Consider the following 17,078-nt stretch of genomic DNA (forward strand, 5'->3'; position numbering starts at 1 on the left):
GGTGAGGTGATATCTCATTGTGGTTTTCATTTGCATTTCTCTGATGATTAGCGATGTTGAGCATTTTTTCATATGTCTATTTGCCATTTGTATATCCTCTTTGGAGAAATATCTCTTCAGGTCCTCTGTCCATTTTTCAATTGGGTTGTTTGTTTTTTTGTTGTTGAGTTTCATGAGTTCCTTGTATATTTTGGATATTAGCCCCTTATCAGAGGAACTGTTTGCGAAAATCTTCTCCCATTCAGTTGGTTGCCTCATTATTTTGTCAATAGTTTCTTTTGCTGTGCAGAAGCTTTTCAGTTTCATATAATCCCATTTGTTTATTTTAGTTTTTACTTCCATTGCCTTTGGAGTCAAATTCATAAAATGCTCTTTGAACCCAAGGTCCATAAGTTTAGTACCTGTGTTTTCTTCAATGCAGTTTATTGTGTCAGGTCTTATGCTTAAGTCTTTGATCCATTTTGAATTAATTTTGGTACATGGTGACAGATAGCAGTCCAGTTTCATTCTTTTGCACGTAGCTATCCAATTCTGCCAGCACCATTTATTGAAGAGGCTGTCTTTCCTCCATTGTATGTTTTTAGCTTCTTTGTCAAAAATTATCTGTCCATATTTATATGGTTTTATTTCTGGGTTCTCAATTCTATTCCATTGGTCTATGTGTCTGTTTTTCCGCCAATACCAAGCTGTTTTGATTATTGTAGCCCTGTAGTACAAGCAAAAATCAGGGAGTGTGATACCTCCAGTATTGTTCTTTTTTTTTAATATTGCTTTGGCTATTCGGGGTCTTTTGTGGTTCCAAACAAATCTGATGATTTTTTGTTCTATTTCTTTAAAAAATGCCATTGGGATTTTAATGGGGATTGCATTAAATCTGTATATGGCTTTGGGTAATATGGCCATTTTAACTATGTTGATTCTTCCAATCCATGAGCACGGAATGTCTTTCCATTTCTTTGTGTCTTCTTCAATTTCTTTCAAAAATGTCTTATAGTTTTCAGCATATAAATCCTTCACATCCATAGTATTCTTGCATGATACTTTGTTTTTCTGTGGTAACCTTGGTAACTTCTGCTCTTTCATTTCTGATTTTGTTTGTGTCTTTTCTCTTTTTATCTTAGTGAGTCTAGCCAAGGATTTGTCAATTTTATTAATCTTTTTTGAAGAACCAGCTCTTTGTTGCATTAATTTTTTCTATTTTTTGTTGTTGTTGTTGTTGTTCTCTATTTCATTTAGTTCTGCTGTGACTTTTATTATTTCCTTCCTTCTGCTGACTTTGGGTTTCTTTTGTTCTTCTTTTCCTAGTTCTTTAAGGTGTTATGTTGTTTATCTGGGATTTTTCCTTGTTTTTTGTGATAGGCCTGTAATGATATAAATTTCCCTCTGATTGCTGCTTTCGCTGCATCTCAGTAATTTTGATAGGATGTATTTTCGTTGTCATTTGTTTCTATGTATCTTTTACTCTCTCCTTTTATTTCTTCTTTGACCTAGTCGTCCTTTAATAGCATGTTATTTAATCTTCACATATTTGTGGGTTTTCCAGCTTTCTTTTTGCGGATAGCACCAATTACAAAGCCTTATGATCAGAGAATATGCTTGGTATTATGATTTCAATTTTCTTAAATATGCCATGGCTAGTTTTACGTCCCAATATATGGTCTATTCCACATACACTAGAAAAGAATGTCTAGTCTGATGTTCTAGGATGAAGGGCTCTTTAAATGTTGGTTATGTACATTGGTCTAATGTGTCATTTAAGGCTCATATTTCCTTATTGATTGTATGTTTGGATGATCTGTCCATAGACGTCAGTGATGTATTTAGGTTCCCTGCTATGATTGTGTTTTGGTCAATTTCTCCCTTTATTTCTGTAAGTAGTTGCTTTGTGTATTTTGGTGCTCCTTGATTGGGGGCATATATTGATAAGTGTTATGTCTTCCTGTTGTAGTGTTCCTTTTATCATTATGTAATGTCTATCTTTGTCTCTTGTTACCTTTTTTATCCTGAAGTCTGTTTTAGCTGATATAAATATGGCTGTACCCACTTTTCTATGTATACCATTTGCTTGGAGTGTCAGTTTCCACCCTTTCACTTTGAGTCTATGTTTGTCCTTGTGGCCAAGAAGCATCTCTTGGAGGCAGCATATGGTTGGGTTTTGTTTTTTGATCCAGTCTGCTACTCTGTGCCTTTTTATTGGTGAGTTCAGTCCATTTACATTTAAAGTGATTATTGATATTTGAGGATTTCCTATATCCGTTTCGTCTTTTCATCTCTGGTATCTAGGTGTTTCCATTATTTCTTTGCCCTTTTGTTGCTGTCTTTTAATGTGGTGGAATTCTATGATTTTTCCCTTTGTTTCTTCTTTTTCTATGTTATATATCTCAGTTCTGGGTTTTTATTTTTTTGTGTGTGGTTATCATTTTATGTAAAAGAAAGTTTCATATATACAGTAGTCCTTTTGCTTCAGCATGCTTCTTACCTCCATTTCCCCATGTAGATTTAGACCTTGACTCTCTCTCTTTTATGTTTTTGTTTTCACAAGTTATCCCTACTTATGCTGTGAGTTGATCTGAGTTGCAGTAGGAAGTTGTCTTTTTTGTCTCTTTTTTCCTTTTTTTGGTAATGTTCTAATCTTTTTACGCTTTATGTTATGTTTACGTGTATAGTGCCGTATTTTGTGTAGGGGTTGCCATTTCCTGTTTCTGTCTGTTTGTACTGTTTCTCATGGTTTGTATTCTTTTGGTTTTTTGTGTCAAGTGGAATAACCTCTCCTTTAGTATTTCCTGTAATGCACGCATGTGTTAGAAAATTCTCCCAGCTTCTGTATGGCTGGAAAGGTCTTCATTCCTCCTTCATATCTAAAGGATGTCTTTGCTGGATATATTATTCTTGGCTGATAATTTCTCTCTTTCAGTAGATTGAATATTTGATTCCACTCCCTCCTGGCTTGTAGAGTTTCTGCTGAAAAGTCTGATGATAGTCTAATGGGCTTTCCCTTATAGTTTAGTGGTTTTGTTTTGTTTCCCCTGGCTGCTTTGAGAATTCTCTGTCATTAATTTTTGACAGCTTCAATACAATGTACATTGGAGAATACCTGTTGAGATTGAGGTAACTAGGTGTTCTGTTTGCTTCTTGGATTCGGGGATCCGGTTCTTTCCACAAGTTTGGGAAATCTCTGTCGACTGTTTATTTAAGTATACTCTCTGTTCCCTTCACCTTCTCTTCTCCTTCCGGTACGCTCATTATTCTTATATTGCTCTTTCTAATGGAGTCAGAAAGTTCTTGTAGTGTTCTTCCATTTCTTTTAATTCTCAGGTCTCTCTCTTCTTCCATGTATGTCATTTCCAGATTTCTATCTTCGATATTACTAATTCTTTTCGCCATCTGATTAGCTCTATTTCCTAAGCTAGCTGTTTCATTCTTCATTTCTTTTACTGAGTTCTTCATCTCCAGAATTTCTATTTGGCATTTTTTAAAGTTTCAATCTCTTTGGTAAAATATTCATTTTATTCTTTGCTTATGTTTCTGAGTTCATTAAACTGCATGTCTATATTTTGAAATCTCGTTGAGGTTTTTCAGGACAGGAATCTTGAATTCTGTGTGATTTATGTCACATATTTCCATGTCTTTAAGTTCATTTTTTGGAGAGATTTTTTTTTTTTCTTTCTGAACTGCCTCATTACCTTGGTTATTCATGGCAATTCATGAATTATCTCTTTCTTGGGCATCTACAGGAGTGGATTATGCAGCAGGTTGATAAAAAGAGGTCTTTCTTATCTTCCAGTAGGTATTGCTGGAATGCTTTATTTTCTTTCCTGCTGCAGCCTTTTTTTTTCTCTCACACTGTAGTGTTTTATTTTCTCTTGCACTGTCCAGCTTCTCATGCAATGGGGGTTTTCTGAAGGTGGGCTTCTCCTCTGTGAGCAGGTGGTCTGGGTCTCAGAACACAACCTCCATGGAAGATGTGGAGGATGATAGAGTTCTGAGCATCAGAAATCCCAGTGCTGCCCCTGAAGCCAGATGCAGAGCCTGTGTGTCTCAGCTGTTGTGGTTGCTCCCATGGGGATCCATCTGGAAAGGTCAGAGGCAGCTGGTGTGTTTGTGCTCTGAGCACAAGGCTCTGAGCACTGATGACTACCAGCCCACAGCTGTCTTGCCCCTACAGCTCTTTCCCTATCGCTGGAATTAGTTGCTCACTATGCATCTGCGGCTGTGGGAATGTCACTCTAGTCTCAGGGCTATAGATATCTTTTTCTTTAATCTGACACTGCTCCCATTTCTTCTGGATCCCGCTTCTAACACTGGGAGGATGGGGATGGGGTGAGCTCTTGAAGTGGGGTTGGAGCGTAGGGGGCCAGGCTCTGTGTCTTTGTTTTCCATTTTCTGCCTGGCAGTGAAGGCTTAAACCACGGTTCTCACCTGAGGTCTCTGCCCTGAATGCTGGGTTCAGCCATCTGATATGCTGATCCCTCAGGCAGGACTGTGGGCCACAGGGAGTACACCTGAAGCCGTGATTCTTCCCTCACCCAAGACCACAGTGAGCTCCAGACTGTGACCTGCAGCCTGTGTCTCTGCACTTCCCCCCCACCTCCTCCCGCACTTACCTGATTTGCCCACCTTCAGGTGATTGGATGCCTGGATCTCTCAGATATGCTTCTGTGTAGCTTAAATTATCCTTTGTGGAATTATAGCTGTTCAATTTGTTGTAACTTTCAAGAGAGATTTCAAGCACTCCTCATACCACCATTTCTGTGACATAATCCCAACTATTTAACTTTTAAAGATCATTTTTGACAGGAAAATATCTTTACATAAAAGGCCATTAAAAAAAAGTGGGGAATGGGGTGTTCGGATGACTCAGTTGGTTAGAGCGAGAGCTCTCAACTACAAGGTTGCTCGTTCAATTCCCACATGGGATGGTGGGCTGCAAACCCTGCATTGAAAATGGCAACTGGACTTGGAACTGAGCTGTTCCCTCTACAACTAGATTGAAGGACAATGACTTGGAGCTGATGGGCCCTGGAGAAACACATTGTTCCCCAACATTCCCCAATAAATTTTTTTTAAAAAGTGGGTAAGGACTTTTTCCCAAATAAAATACGGAGGGTGCCAAAAAAATGTATACCAGTGACCACTTTGGTCAATGTTGCTCAAGCACCATAATCAGAAGTATCTGGACACTGATGCTAACCACTTTGAGCACCTCTTGTAATTGCAGAAGTCAAACATGACTTGTATTCATCTTTTGTTATCAGTATATACTGAGTATTACAATTTTAATAGTTTTTCTCTTTCTATTTCTTTCTTGGTCCTATAGTTGTGTTTTTACTTTCTCTGCTGCTGCTTCCTGTTTTTTCTTTACACAATTTTGGGTATACTCTTAAATTTTCATTTCCTGTTTAGTTCTTACTCTGTTTCCTTCTCTTAACCTTATGTCATTTATAAGATGGAATATACACTATGATGTTTATATAGCAGTAGGTCTTGATTCCATACTCACTTTCTGCATTTCATGTGGTGCCCCATCTGGCCATATAACTAGGGTATTTACAGTAGTGATACTGTTTTTTCTCTGAGAACAATTTTACTTCTGCCCTTATTTATTTCATTATTTTAAAATTTGTATTCTTACTGAAGTTACGTCTCACTTTACCATAAAAACAGTTGTATGTGCTTTTGTATTCAGTGTATTTTCATCTCTATTCAGTATTTTTATGTTTGTTTGGTGTTTTTTTTCTGTAAGCTATCTACCCACCGTTTATTCTTTATTAAGACTTGGCCAATCCAAAAGGAATGATGTGGTTGTGTTCAAACCAGGTTGCTTCTACTTCTTCATTGTAGTTAATCTTTTCATCATCCTCTTATTCCTCTTAACACAATCGGGGCATAACATATTATCTTCTAGGACTGGGTATGGGAAAGTGCAGGCGGGTAACAGGAAGACAGAAATCATCTTCTTACGAGGGTCAGGCACCCACGCCTGACCTGCATAGAACTGCAGGCGAACCCAACCCTCTCTGTCTGCCAAGAGAGGTCTGCCATGGACCACCCACCACCTGACACCAGAGGTTTGCAGCAGAAAGTTCTCAGCAGAAGTAGGAATGGGACATGAATTCATAGCCTTCCTTAGGTTGAACCACTCTTGCAGCAAGTCTTGCCCATGCTGCCAACATGGCTTCCTGAGCTGAAGTTATCACTTCAACGCTATTGGTCATTTGCTCTCTCTCACTCATCTTACAACTTTTCTTACTCCTTGCTTTCTTGGTCACCATCTTGCATTTCTTTGAACTTGACTCCTGTAGTATTTCAGGAATGTTTTGTTTTTCTTCAGAGTACGCATGTTCCTTGAGCCTCAGATAAATGTCTATTTTCTTGCCATCAGTACTCAAATTGTTGGCACCAGTTCCGCAAAGTGTCCCAACGCACTTTATTAATTGAAGGCAAAATGGTCGGCAAGAGGAGCATTGGTTTTGGACAAGCTTTGAACTGTGCACTCGTTTGAGGAAGATAAACTTCATCATCTGTCCTAGGAATCTTCAGGTTGTCTTCTGAGATTGAAGAAATGCTTGGTTCCATTTGATGTTCTTTATTAGGTTCCTCACTAACTAGAACCAATGTGAGAATCACACTTTCTTCCTCTCATTCAACCTTGAAGTCATCCTTTTCACTGCTATCAAAATTTGAATTTGCCATTCCCAGGAACACTCAGAGAACAGCAAAGCCAGCACAGTTAAGGATACCTGCAGTTTACTCCTTTTAACCTCATTTTTATGTTTTAATAGTCATTTTTTAGTAATTCTTTATAATCTGAGAAGGTACTGGTAAGACTATGCTTGGGCTACTTATATACCCAAATGTTTCTACGTTAGCTTCTGATTTTAGTAATTTTGTTAAGAAATGGTACTTGTTTCTAACTTCCATAAGGAAAGATCTGATATGGCTAAGATTATTTTTCTAGTCTGGAACAAAATATAATGCTTTAAGTTCCTTATTTATAAACCACTTATCTAAAGTCTGTGAATAAAACAGTTGAGTGCCCTCCAAATAACACCTAATCATATGCGAGTAAAGCCTAAAATATAATCCTAGATTTCAAGAAACATTCTAGTATAACTAAAGATGACAAATAATTTTCTATATAAATATATAGAGAGAGAGAGGAAATTACTGAAATTTTTGGAAGTTGCTTATCCAGTATGTTGTAAAATGTATTTTTAATAAGTATTTTAAATTTTGTTTGCATTTTGAGGCATTATAAGTTGGACACTATGTCATCATAGAGTAATTATTACAAAAACTCTTAGGTTGGCCCTTAAAGAAAATAAGTAATAGGGAATTATTTGAATTAAAAATTTTTAATTCTATATATCATGTTTCATGCCAGAATCATTTGGTTATGAGTGAGTTGGAAAGGAGTAAAGGAAAAGTGAGCTGGTAAACAGAATTTTGTTGGGTTTATAAGCTATGTGGTTTGGGATGAGGAAGTATTGGTTAAGAAAGACCTGGCTAAGCTACTGGAAGGGTTTTAAATTGTATAAACTTAATTTTTGTTTGATTGATTTATTTGTTTTGTGATGTGATTGATTTGTTTTATTATGTGAAAGAAAGAAAAATGTTGTTCTCTTTAAATAAAGAGGGTAGGGTAAGGGTGAAGGAGAGGAGTCATTTTTTAAAATACAGATAGTGGACCATCATCAGAACTAACGGGCAAACCATGCAACAGGCACCCTCAGCACGAGTGGCTTCCATTTTGCAAAAATGTTCTCATTGCCATGACATATAATGAGGCAGGAATAGGTGAAGATCTATCTGAGCTGCACTCTAATCAGACCCACATTAGAAGGGGGTTCTTCGCCTGGTTCAGAAGGCAAAGGAGTCAAGCAGGGCCATTCCTGATATGAGCACCTGTTGAATCCTAGAATAAGGAGCATGGCCTCCGGTGTTGAGTGAGTAACAGAAACACAAGACAGAGCTCTCTATAAAAACACAAATAGTTACATGAGGAGAATTTTTAAGTCATGAAAATAGATTTTTTTTCTGTTCCAACAAATTTTGTCTTTAGTCATTGTTTTAATAAGGCTAATAAATTGTTAAGTAGTATAAAACCACAGCTAAGTTTGCTGTTAGTTTAATGAAAAAACATTTTTTTGTGTAAAAAGTGCATGTCAGTGGATTTTGTGATGTATGATTTCCTCTATACTCTCAGCCTAACTATTGATTCTAAGCCACTCAAAGACAGCATTATTTACCCCATGTGCAAGCCTCCCTCTCCTAAAGAAAATCAATTTTCTGAGCTTGGGGCTTCTGAGCTTTGGACTGAGGGTAACTCAGCCGGTGGTAGACACTCACAGCTAATTTGAAAGAAGTAGTAAAATTACCTGCACTTCGATCGTTCAAAGTAGGATATTATTTTTGTTTCTCATTGACGTCTATTACCAAATATTTCAACTTTTGATCCTCATGTGGTGCCATTAAAAAAAAAGTTTGGAGTACGTATTTCAAAGGGAGAGACAATTTGTTTTGAGTTTCTAAATGAGCCTTCCTTGGTAGCATTTATATCTTAAGTGATCCAGGAAATTAGGACACAGGATTAACTGTTGTGTAGAAAATTCTCAGAAGCTTAAATGTGTACCGGTAAGTGCATGCATACAGCCTTTCCCATATGGAATTATAAGTCCCTGGAAAGTAGAAATTGTGCCACACAGGGAGCCAGAGCACTGTTGAAGGTGACTGCTTTGCCAGATGCTATAACTTTATTATTACCTAAAATGTTTGTTTGTGTCTCAAAGCCCCATCACACTTTTCTTAGGGCATTTCAAAGTAATTTAGACTCATCACCAACCTTCTATTTACAGATTCAAGATTGTTAACAGATTCTGGCATTTTTTTGCCTGTGATATTCATGACACATACTGAATCCATTTTTGAGTATTTCTTTAATAGACTTAGTAGAGATCCTGGGCATTTCTTTTTTCCCCTGCTCCCGGATATCTCATCTTCATATTTTCTTCCATTCTTCCAGGATTAAAAGTCAATCCCATTCAGTGCATAAAAACCACTTTAAAGAACCACTAGTTATCATCACACTAGGGAAGGTTTGAGGCCATAAATCAGAGGTAGAAATTTATATTAATTTGAGTGTAAGGATTGCCTTTTTGGAGATGGAAACAGTAATCAATATGATTGACATTTTTTGAAAGAAATTTTTCACTTAGTCAACATTTATTAAATTTGCATTTGGACTAAGTGAGGGCCAATATAAGAATGATTCAGTGGGGCTGGAGGGATGTTACCTGCTGGAGAGAAGACTGAGAACGTCTCATCCATCTTAATTTCAGAAAGTTAAAGGAAAAGGCTATTTTCTTTAACTAAAATGGCAAAAAGAGGAATCTTTTTAAACAACTCTATCTCCATTTAAATACTTATCTTTTTTTTATTTAACTAGAAAGAAACTAAGAAGTATTCTAGTTCACTTTGTGGGGTATGGTTGGGAGGAAGAAAAACTGTTATAATAACCTATATCTACTCTCATAGCCGCAGAGATTCTGATCTCCCTTTACTCCAGAGCAGAAAATAAGATGGTTTAAAAAATCTTATTCTTTTAATATACTTTCATAGTACCTATGAAATGGTAGGCACTATTCTGATTTCTTTATGAATAGTAGCAACTTATGAATAATTAGATGTTATTAATATCTTCTGTTTAACAAATGAAGAAACTAAGGCATAGAAAAGTTAAATAAGGTATCCAAGGTTACCCAGGTCACTGAAAGGCTCACAGTTTCGTACCAGAGTCTACTGTAATCAGTATATGGATGTCACATACAGTATATTTCTTACAATCAGAATTAAATTTTGAATTAGATTTAATTAGACTACATTGCTTTATGTAAAATACCTCCTTACTAACTGCAGGTTAAATTAATTAACAGAAACACAAGTGAAAGATATGTGTGCTATACAACCATAATGTAAGCTACAGTTTTTAAACATTGTTGGAAATAACTGTCAAAACTCTGACATATTCAATTGTTATCCAATTGTTTGAAATGAATTTGCCCACTTTTGGCTTACCTGGAATGTTCCATGCCTCTCCATGTGTTATTTTGTTGGTGACAGTGATTAGCCTTCCTATATACTTCTTATCATTTTAATACACATGCCTTGTATGTCATGCTGAAACACGTATTTACTTAGAATCTTTATTGTCCATAGATTACCTGTTCTCTTCCTGCAATCAGGTGCTTAGTATTCCCAACCATGTCTTTCAACTTTGATTTGTCGTCGGCCCTTGGGGTATTGAAGGATACAGTTCTCATTCTACTGATTACTTATCTCTAAATAGTTAATTTGACACTAAATGTAATTTTTTATACCTTTAAAAAACTGCATTTGTTCAGGTTTTAGGATAGTGTGCCAAATGGGTGAAGAGACAGAGTCTGCTCATTAGTCATAACTAGCTCACTAATTGTAATTCTTTCAATTATTTTAATGAATGTCATACAAGTTTTAAATCAAAAGATATTCATGCAGAAAAGCAGTGCATCTACTCACTGCTATTTCCTAGAAAATAATTTTAAAAAGCTTGAATTACTACAGAACACATCTTGTGAATTCTTTTTTCCAATTACAGAATAGCAGTTATTTTCCATTAACAAATTCAGCCTTAGATTTCAATATATAATTTTAAGCTTTTAATACGGGTTAAAATTCAGCAAAGATCCATTTGTCTTGGTCAGATACTATTTCTTTAAACAAATCACCTCATTTTTAAGTACCAACAGTTATTAATTGAACTAATCTGTTAACAGTATTGCCAAATACAGACTATTAAGTCGATATCTCATTTAAAATTAGTTTCACTGATATTAACTATGTGCAGAGGCCTGTGCAAGTCCTAATTGTTAGTTTCCTCTTATAATTTTATTTTATAATGTCATTTTTTTATTAAGATCACTTTGGAAAACGGAGATTTAACTTTTTAATCACTAGAAAGCAACCTATGAAAACCTTAATTTCCAAATTAAATTTTCCAAACTATAGTACAATTTATATGGTCCAACTAAAATGGATTTTGTATGTTCCTCAAAGTTTCTAGTACTTTTTGTGACAGTCCTTTGTGGAAATGCCAGACGCGCACTCCAAAGCTCCAGAGAGTTCACCATTCACTAAGGACCCAGAGTTACCTTAACCTTTTACTTTTTAACTGGTGTGAACACCATTTGCAGAGGTTTATTCTAGGGAGCTCCTGAGAGATCTATCCCACACACCTTGTTTTAAGGATGAAAATAAAGCCTGAAGTACAGCATTGACCACATTCAGGAGCTCCCCAAGAGACAATGGAGACCCCATGGGAAATCCCTCAGACTCCCTCCTTTTACAGTCATTGCTGGGAGGATGAGAACCCTCCACCTCTATAGGTGACAGAACAGCCCAAAGCTCCCATGTGAATCAAACTCCCCAGGAAGAGGAAGAGTGGACTTGATAAATCCCCTCCAGAAAAGGACTAAGAACATCAGCTTAGTCAGGACTTCGCCAAAGCAGCCTCCAAACTGGGCATCTGACTTGCAGATTGGCTATGAAGATTCTTCCGATCTTAATTTTGACAAGTAATGATAATTGCAAAAGGTAATTTTGATCTACCCTCATGAATTAAGTTAAGCAAATGATTTTAATATCCTGTGCATTTATAAAACAGAAAAAAACATTCCATTGTTCACCTGTTTCTCTTTATGTATGTGTTGTTTGCAGATAAGGTAGGCATATACTTATACTTCCCTTAAACAGGACATTTTTTTTAAATGAAGTCCACTGGTAACCACTAAACTTGTCATGTCTGTGATTTATTTGTTTGTTTGTCTTGTTCATTTGTTGCTACCAGAGGGTCAGGGGGGAGGGGTGTGGTAGAAATGGGTTAAAGTGGGTCAATTATATGGTGATGGAAGGAGAACTGGCTCTGAGTGGTGAACACACAATGCAATATACAGATGATGTATTATAGAAATGTACACTTGAAACCTATATAATTTTACTAACCATGTCATCCCAATAAATTTAATGCAGATTTAAAAATAAATAAATAAATGAAGTCCAATCTAGTTAAGTCCTTTATAAGCAATCACTGATTGCTTGTAACTTTCGAACCAATACTAAATAAAATAATTTCTCTAAAATCTGTCTCACTTTTCAACCTTTAGACACCTCATGTTTTCAACGTACCACATGACACATTTGCTTCAGCACCCTCTCTCTTATGTCAGAAAGCTCCAAATTATCACTGCTTGCCAATTGAAATCAAAGACCAAATCCATGCAGGTGTCTAAAGAAGATGGTGGGAAGTCCCTAGAGAGGGTTTGTTTACCCAGGGGATGGGAGATAGGAAAGTCTGAAAGAAGGTGGCTGTTGGCAAAAGAGCCCAGAAGAGGAGGCAGGAGTACTTCTCACTGATGGAGTTTTAGTGATGAGCAATCAGAAGACTCCCTGAGCCAAAACTGAGGCTAGAAGTTTACTTAGTCATTCATTAAATGCTTATTGTTGATTCATTGTGTACCAGGTATTCTTGGCTTCTTGCTAGGAATGGAAGGTGAATGAACCTATATATGTCACCCACCCAGTTTGTTACATTGATGGGCTAATCCATTTTAACAGTGTCCAGAAAAGCACAAGGTGAGCATAGGATATTTTGTATGAAAAAAGCAAGGATTGGTTCTAAGTCTAATGGGATCATTTCAAAAAATACAAAATCTAGATTGAAATAGTTTCTACTGGGACACTCTGAGCACAAAAGGATAATAATAATAATAATAATAATAATAATAATACAAACAAAGATGAGTCCATAGTAATACTAAAAAAATCAAAGAGAGAGGAGGGTACAAAGAATTTCAAAAAGGGAAAGTTGATTTTTAAAGAGGTATGGCACTCAAGAAATATAGGAATAATGGTAGAAGTAGAAAATTACAATTTTGTGGTTCCTGTTGTATTTATTGTATCAGGCAAGGGCTGTCAATGGTTGTTTAAAAATGGACTCATCCGCATGAACTAGAAGTATCACGTCACAGTTATTATTAATTACCAAGGAAAGAGATACCTTTGTAATGGAACAATTGGGAGGTCCCTACCCTGATGAATTAATTAAACTTAGTGTTACCAATAGTGGAACAATGTGATATGTGTCACCTGTTGTGTTTCAGTCATTAGTTCACAGCATCATCCATGTGGCATTTATGCTAAAAATGGTTCCCCTAAATCTAATTCTGAGGAAACAGTCAGACAAATATAAAATGTGAGATGATAATCTATGAAACAGTTGACCGGCATTCTTTAAAAACGTCAATATTATGAGAAAGAAAGGTGGGGTTGGGGATGGGGGAAGGAGGATATGCTACATAAAAGAAACTAGAGAGCTATAATCATATGTCATGCTTGAATTCTCCATTAGATCCTGGTTCCAAAATGGGTAGGAGGGTTGTTTTGAGGCCTGTGAGCAACAATTAGGGAAATGTGAATATGGACCATAGAATGTACATTAGACATTAAATAATTGCTATTAATTTTGTTAGTTGCAGTATTCATGTATAGTTATGTAGGATAATAGAATTCTTAGGATGTTCATGCAGAGGTATTTAAAGGTGAAATGTCAAGATACCAACAACCTTTAAGTGGGTCAACCAAAAATTTGTGTGTGGGGGATAGGGGGAGAGAAAATGGAGAACTTCCTATAATGTGACAAAACGTTAATAATTAAGGAATCTACATGAAGAATATACTTGTATTTATTATATTATCCTTGCACCTGTTTTTGGCAAATTTGAAAATGTTTAGAATAACTAGTTGGGGGAGAAAGAGTAGGTATATATATTTGAAGTTTATTGTTAAAAGAGATAGATACCAGTCCATGAACCACAAAAAGGTCTATGAAGAGTTTTTTCTCAGTCTAACATGAAATGGGGAAAATAAGGACAACAGAGAAAATTTTTCATGAAAATAGTGTATCTAATTTAAAGGACTGTTCTTTATAACAGATCATGTCCTTATGCTTTATCTTTGTGCCCAAATTCCTTTTATGGAAATGATGGTGGTTATGATGACCAATTTCCTTTTTAAGGAAGTCTATAAAATCCAGAAGTGGGGAGAGCACTGGATAAAGCAGTAGTTCAGGTCACTCCTTCACTCACCAAATGGTTCTTGAATGCTCACTATGTCAGACTCTCTCCAGGCTCCGGGATCTAGAGGTGAACAAGACAGTACTGGGCTGGTCCTTTCCATCCAAATATGTCCACCTTATGCATATGGGATAGCTGGGGACACAGGGTTAGAAGGGGGTGCCTAAAGGAAACCTTCTGAGTCAGTCTCTAGGCATTCCCCTATTTCAGCCAAATTAGTCCCATCTATCTATTACGTATTTTCAAGACCTTGCTTAAGATGTTTCAATAAGAATTCTGCTACTGGTGCAGCCACTATGGAAGGCAGTGTGGAGGTTCCTCAAGAAATTACGAATAGAATTACCATATGACCCAGCAATCGCTCTCCTGGGTATCTACCCCAAAAATATAAAAGCATTTCTCTATAGAGACACGTGTACGCCAATGTTCATTGCAGCTTTGTTTACGGTGGCCAAGACATGGAAACAACCAAAATGTCCTTCGATAGATGAATGGATAAAGAAGTTGTGGTACATACACACAATGGAATACTATTCGGCGTTAAGGAAAGATGATATAGGAACATTTGTGACAACATGGATGGATCTCGAGAGAATAATGCTAAGTGAAACAAGTCAGACAGAAAAAGCAGAGAACCCTATGATTTCACTGATATGTGGTATATAAACCAAAAAGAACAAGACAAACAATTGAGAAACAAAAACTCATAGACACAGACAATAATTTAGTGGTTACCAGAGGGTAAGGGGGTGGGGGGTGGGTGATGAGGGTAAAGGGGATCAAATATATGGTGATGGAAGGAGAACTGACTCTGGGTGGTGAACACACAATGGGATTTATAGACGATGTAATACAGAATTGTACACCTGAAATCTATGTAAATTTACTAACAATTGTCACCCCAATAAAATTAATTAAAAAAAAAAAAAGAATTCTGCTATATATTAAAAAGAAAAAACTTGAAAAAATCGTTGGTTTCTGTGATAAAGGATCCTCTAGCAAATGTTTTTGGCTGTTAACTTTTAAAGAGTTTATCTCTGCCTAAGCACTCCTTGTTTCTATTCCAAACTTAAAAAGTAAGTACGAGTACACTTGACTAAGTGACTATCTATAGTTGAAATTTTTATGTATGTGATGAGGGCTGATGAAGTGGGAGCCAAAAGTCACCTCTGCAGTCTTTGGCAGATTTGACTAAATTGCTGTGTTTGGAAATAAACCCCCTCATTTCCTTATTTTTCTAACTAAATGGGTTTTTCCCTCTTCACCCAATCAGGTTCCTGGCTATCAAGTCTCTATTTCTATGTCATTATTAAGAGGAAGTGCTAAAATGGCAGGCAAAATGTTTGTATATTTTGATAAATAGAGTGAACCCAATGTAGGTTGAGATTAAATTTTTTTAATCCCTCACATGTCAGTTTTGTGATAAAGAAGGTAGATGTGGTACTGAGCGTTTATTTTAATTTGGTTTCTTGGACTCTGGGAAACAATATTTGTCTCCTAAATGTTGAGATGCCAGCTATTCCTGAACACTTCACCACAGTAAAAATACTTATAAACCATTTGCACATACAAACAACCATGTGTTACTTTAGAATCTTTAAAGTTTCTTTGTATGTGTTCTAGTAGATCAGTCCCTATCTCCAAACTATTAGAATCAAATTTGTCCATGTGTCATCATTACCCATCAGGAGGTGACCACGGTGGTGGTGTGTGTGGTCATTCTGTTATCCTGTTTGCAGAATCAGTCCAGATAATCAGTAAATACCAAATGACCACAGTGATTAAGGATTCTTAAGTAAGCTTTTTGGAGAGATTTCCTACAAAATTATTTAAAAGTACCAAAAAAAAGAAAGAAATGTCACACACCTGTGTTACCACCAACCTTAACTGAAAACAATTAACATGTTAGCATTTTTGTTTGGCTGGTACATTTTTTTCATACCAGAATATAAACTCTAAGAGTGCAGGGACCTCATCTATCTTATGTACTGCTCTACCCATCCCCCTTCTCCAAGACTTTCCAGTGTACAGTAGGTGCTCAGTAAATACTTGTTGAATTTAAAATAATATAAAACATTTACTGATAAAGTTGTAGCCTCAATTCACCACTACTGACAGTCTCCCTCTACTCCTCCTTTCCTCAGAGGCACCATTATCGTGAGTTTGGATGCTTTCATAAAGAATGTTTTCCTTTTCACTGTTGTCCTATCATATGCATATGCTTCATTTTAATTATCCATTCCCCTATTTGACAGTCTTTTAAATTATTCCTACCTTTTTGCTGTTATGTCTACTAATGCTTGCCCTCCCCCATTCTTTCTCCTTGGAATAGAAGAATGAAAAAATGGCATCATTAATGATTATAACCACTACTAGTTAATGAAGCACTGTAAGGTCGTTGGTTGGCACTATCTGCCAGGCTCTGTGCGAAGTGAGCACCTTGTATCATTATATTGGTTAATACTCATATTAAATTATGCAATTATTTTAGAAACTAGAAAACTAGGTCTAACTTCACAAAAACCTTGGCCAAAGTTCCACAACCCCATAAGTGACAGATCCAGGATTCTAGCTCAGTTCCTGAATGCCAAAACCTTGAGCGTGAGACATACTTGAGAGAGAGAGTGACCTCTCCTCACTCATTAGTCCTTCCCTCACCTTGCTGGAGGAGATGTTGGTCAGTACAGTTAAACAAGTTCCACAAAGTGTGCATAAGGAGTAGAAAAGTTTCCAGCTTTTCTGTTGAAAAGTTGAATTGTCTGTTGCTGTAGTTTTCCTCTTTCATAGGAACATGTTTTTGTTTGCCTATCATTTTAGGAGTTGAATCAATTAAAAGGTTCCTCAACTTCACTTAAGCAATGATCTTTACATGGATAATTTGGAGGAGTACCTGTTTTGTTGAATTAACCTCTC

At 36.5% G+C, this 17,078-nt stretch overlaps 1 protein-coding gene and 1 pseudogene across 10 annotated transcripts in view; one reads left to right on the forward strand and one right to left on the reverse strand.

The window, feature by feature from the left end:
- The window catches only part of CARMIL1 (capping protein regulator and myosin 1 linker 1), a 381,971-nt gene that overhangs the window by 327,010 nt on the left and 37,883 nt on the right, over positions 1–17,078 (forward strand). The window lies entirely within an intron of this gene.
- LOC308487212 (developmental pluripotency-associated protein 2-like) lies at positions 5,825–6,693 on the reverse strand (annotated as a pseudogene). The gene has a single exon. The product of its transcript is annotated as a developmental pluripotency-associated protein 2-like (transcript).

This window comes from Rhinolophus hipposideros, assembly GCF_964194185.1.
Source record: "Rhinolophus hipposideros genome assembly, chromosome: 19".
NCBI classification, from domain to species: domain Eukaryota; kingdom Metazoa; phylum Chordata; class Mammalia; order Chiroptera; family Rhinolophidae; genus Rhinolophus; species Rhinolophus hipposideros.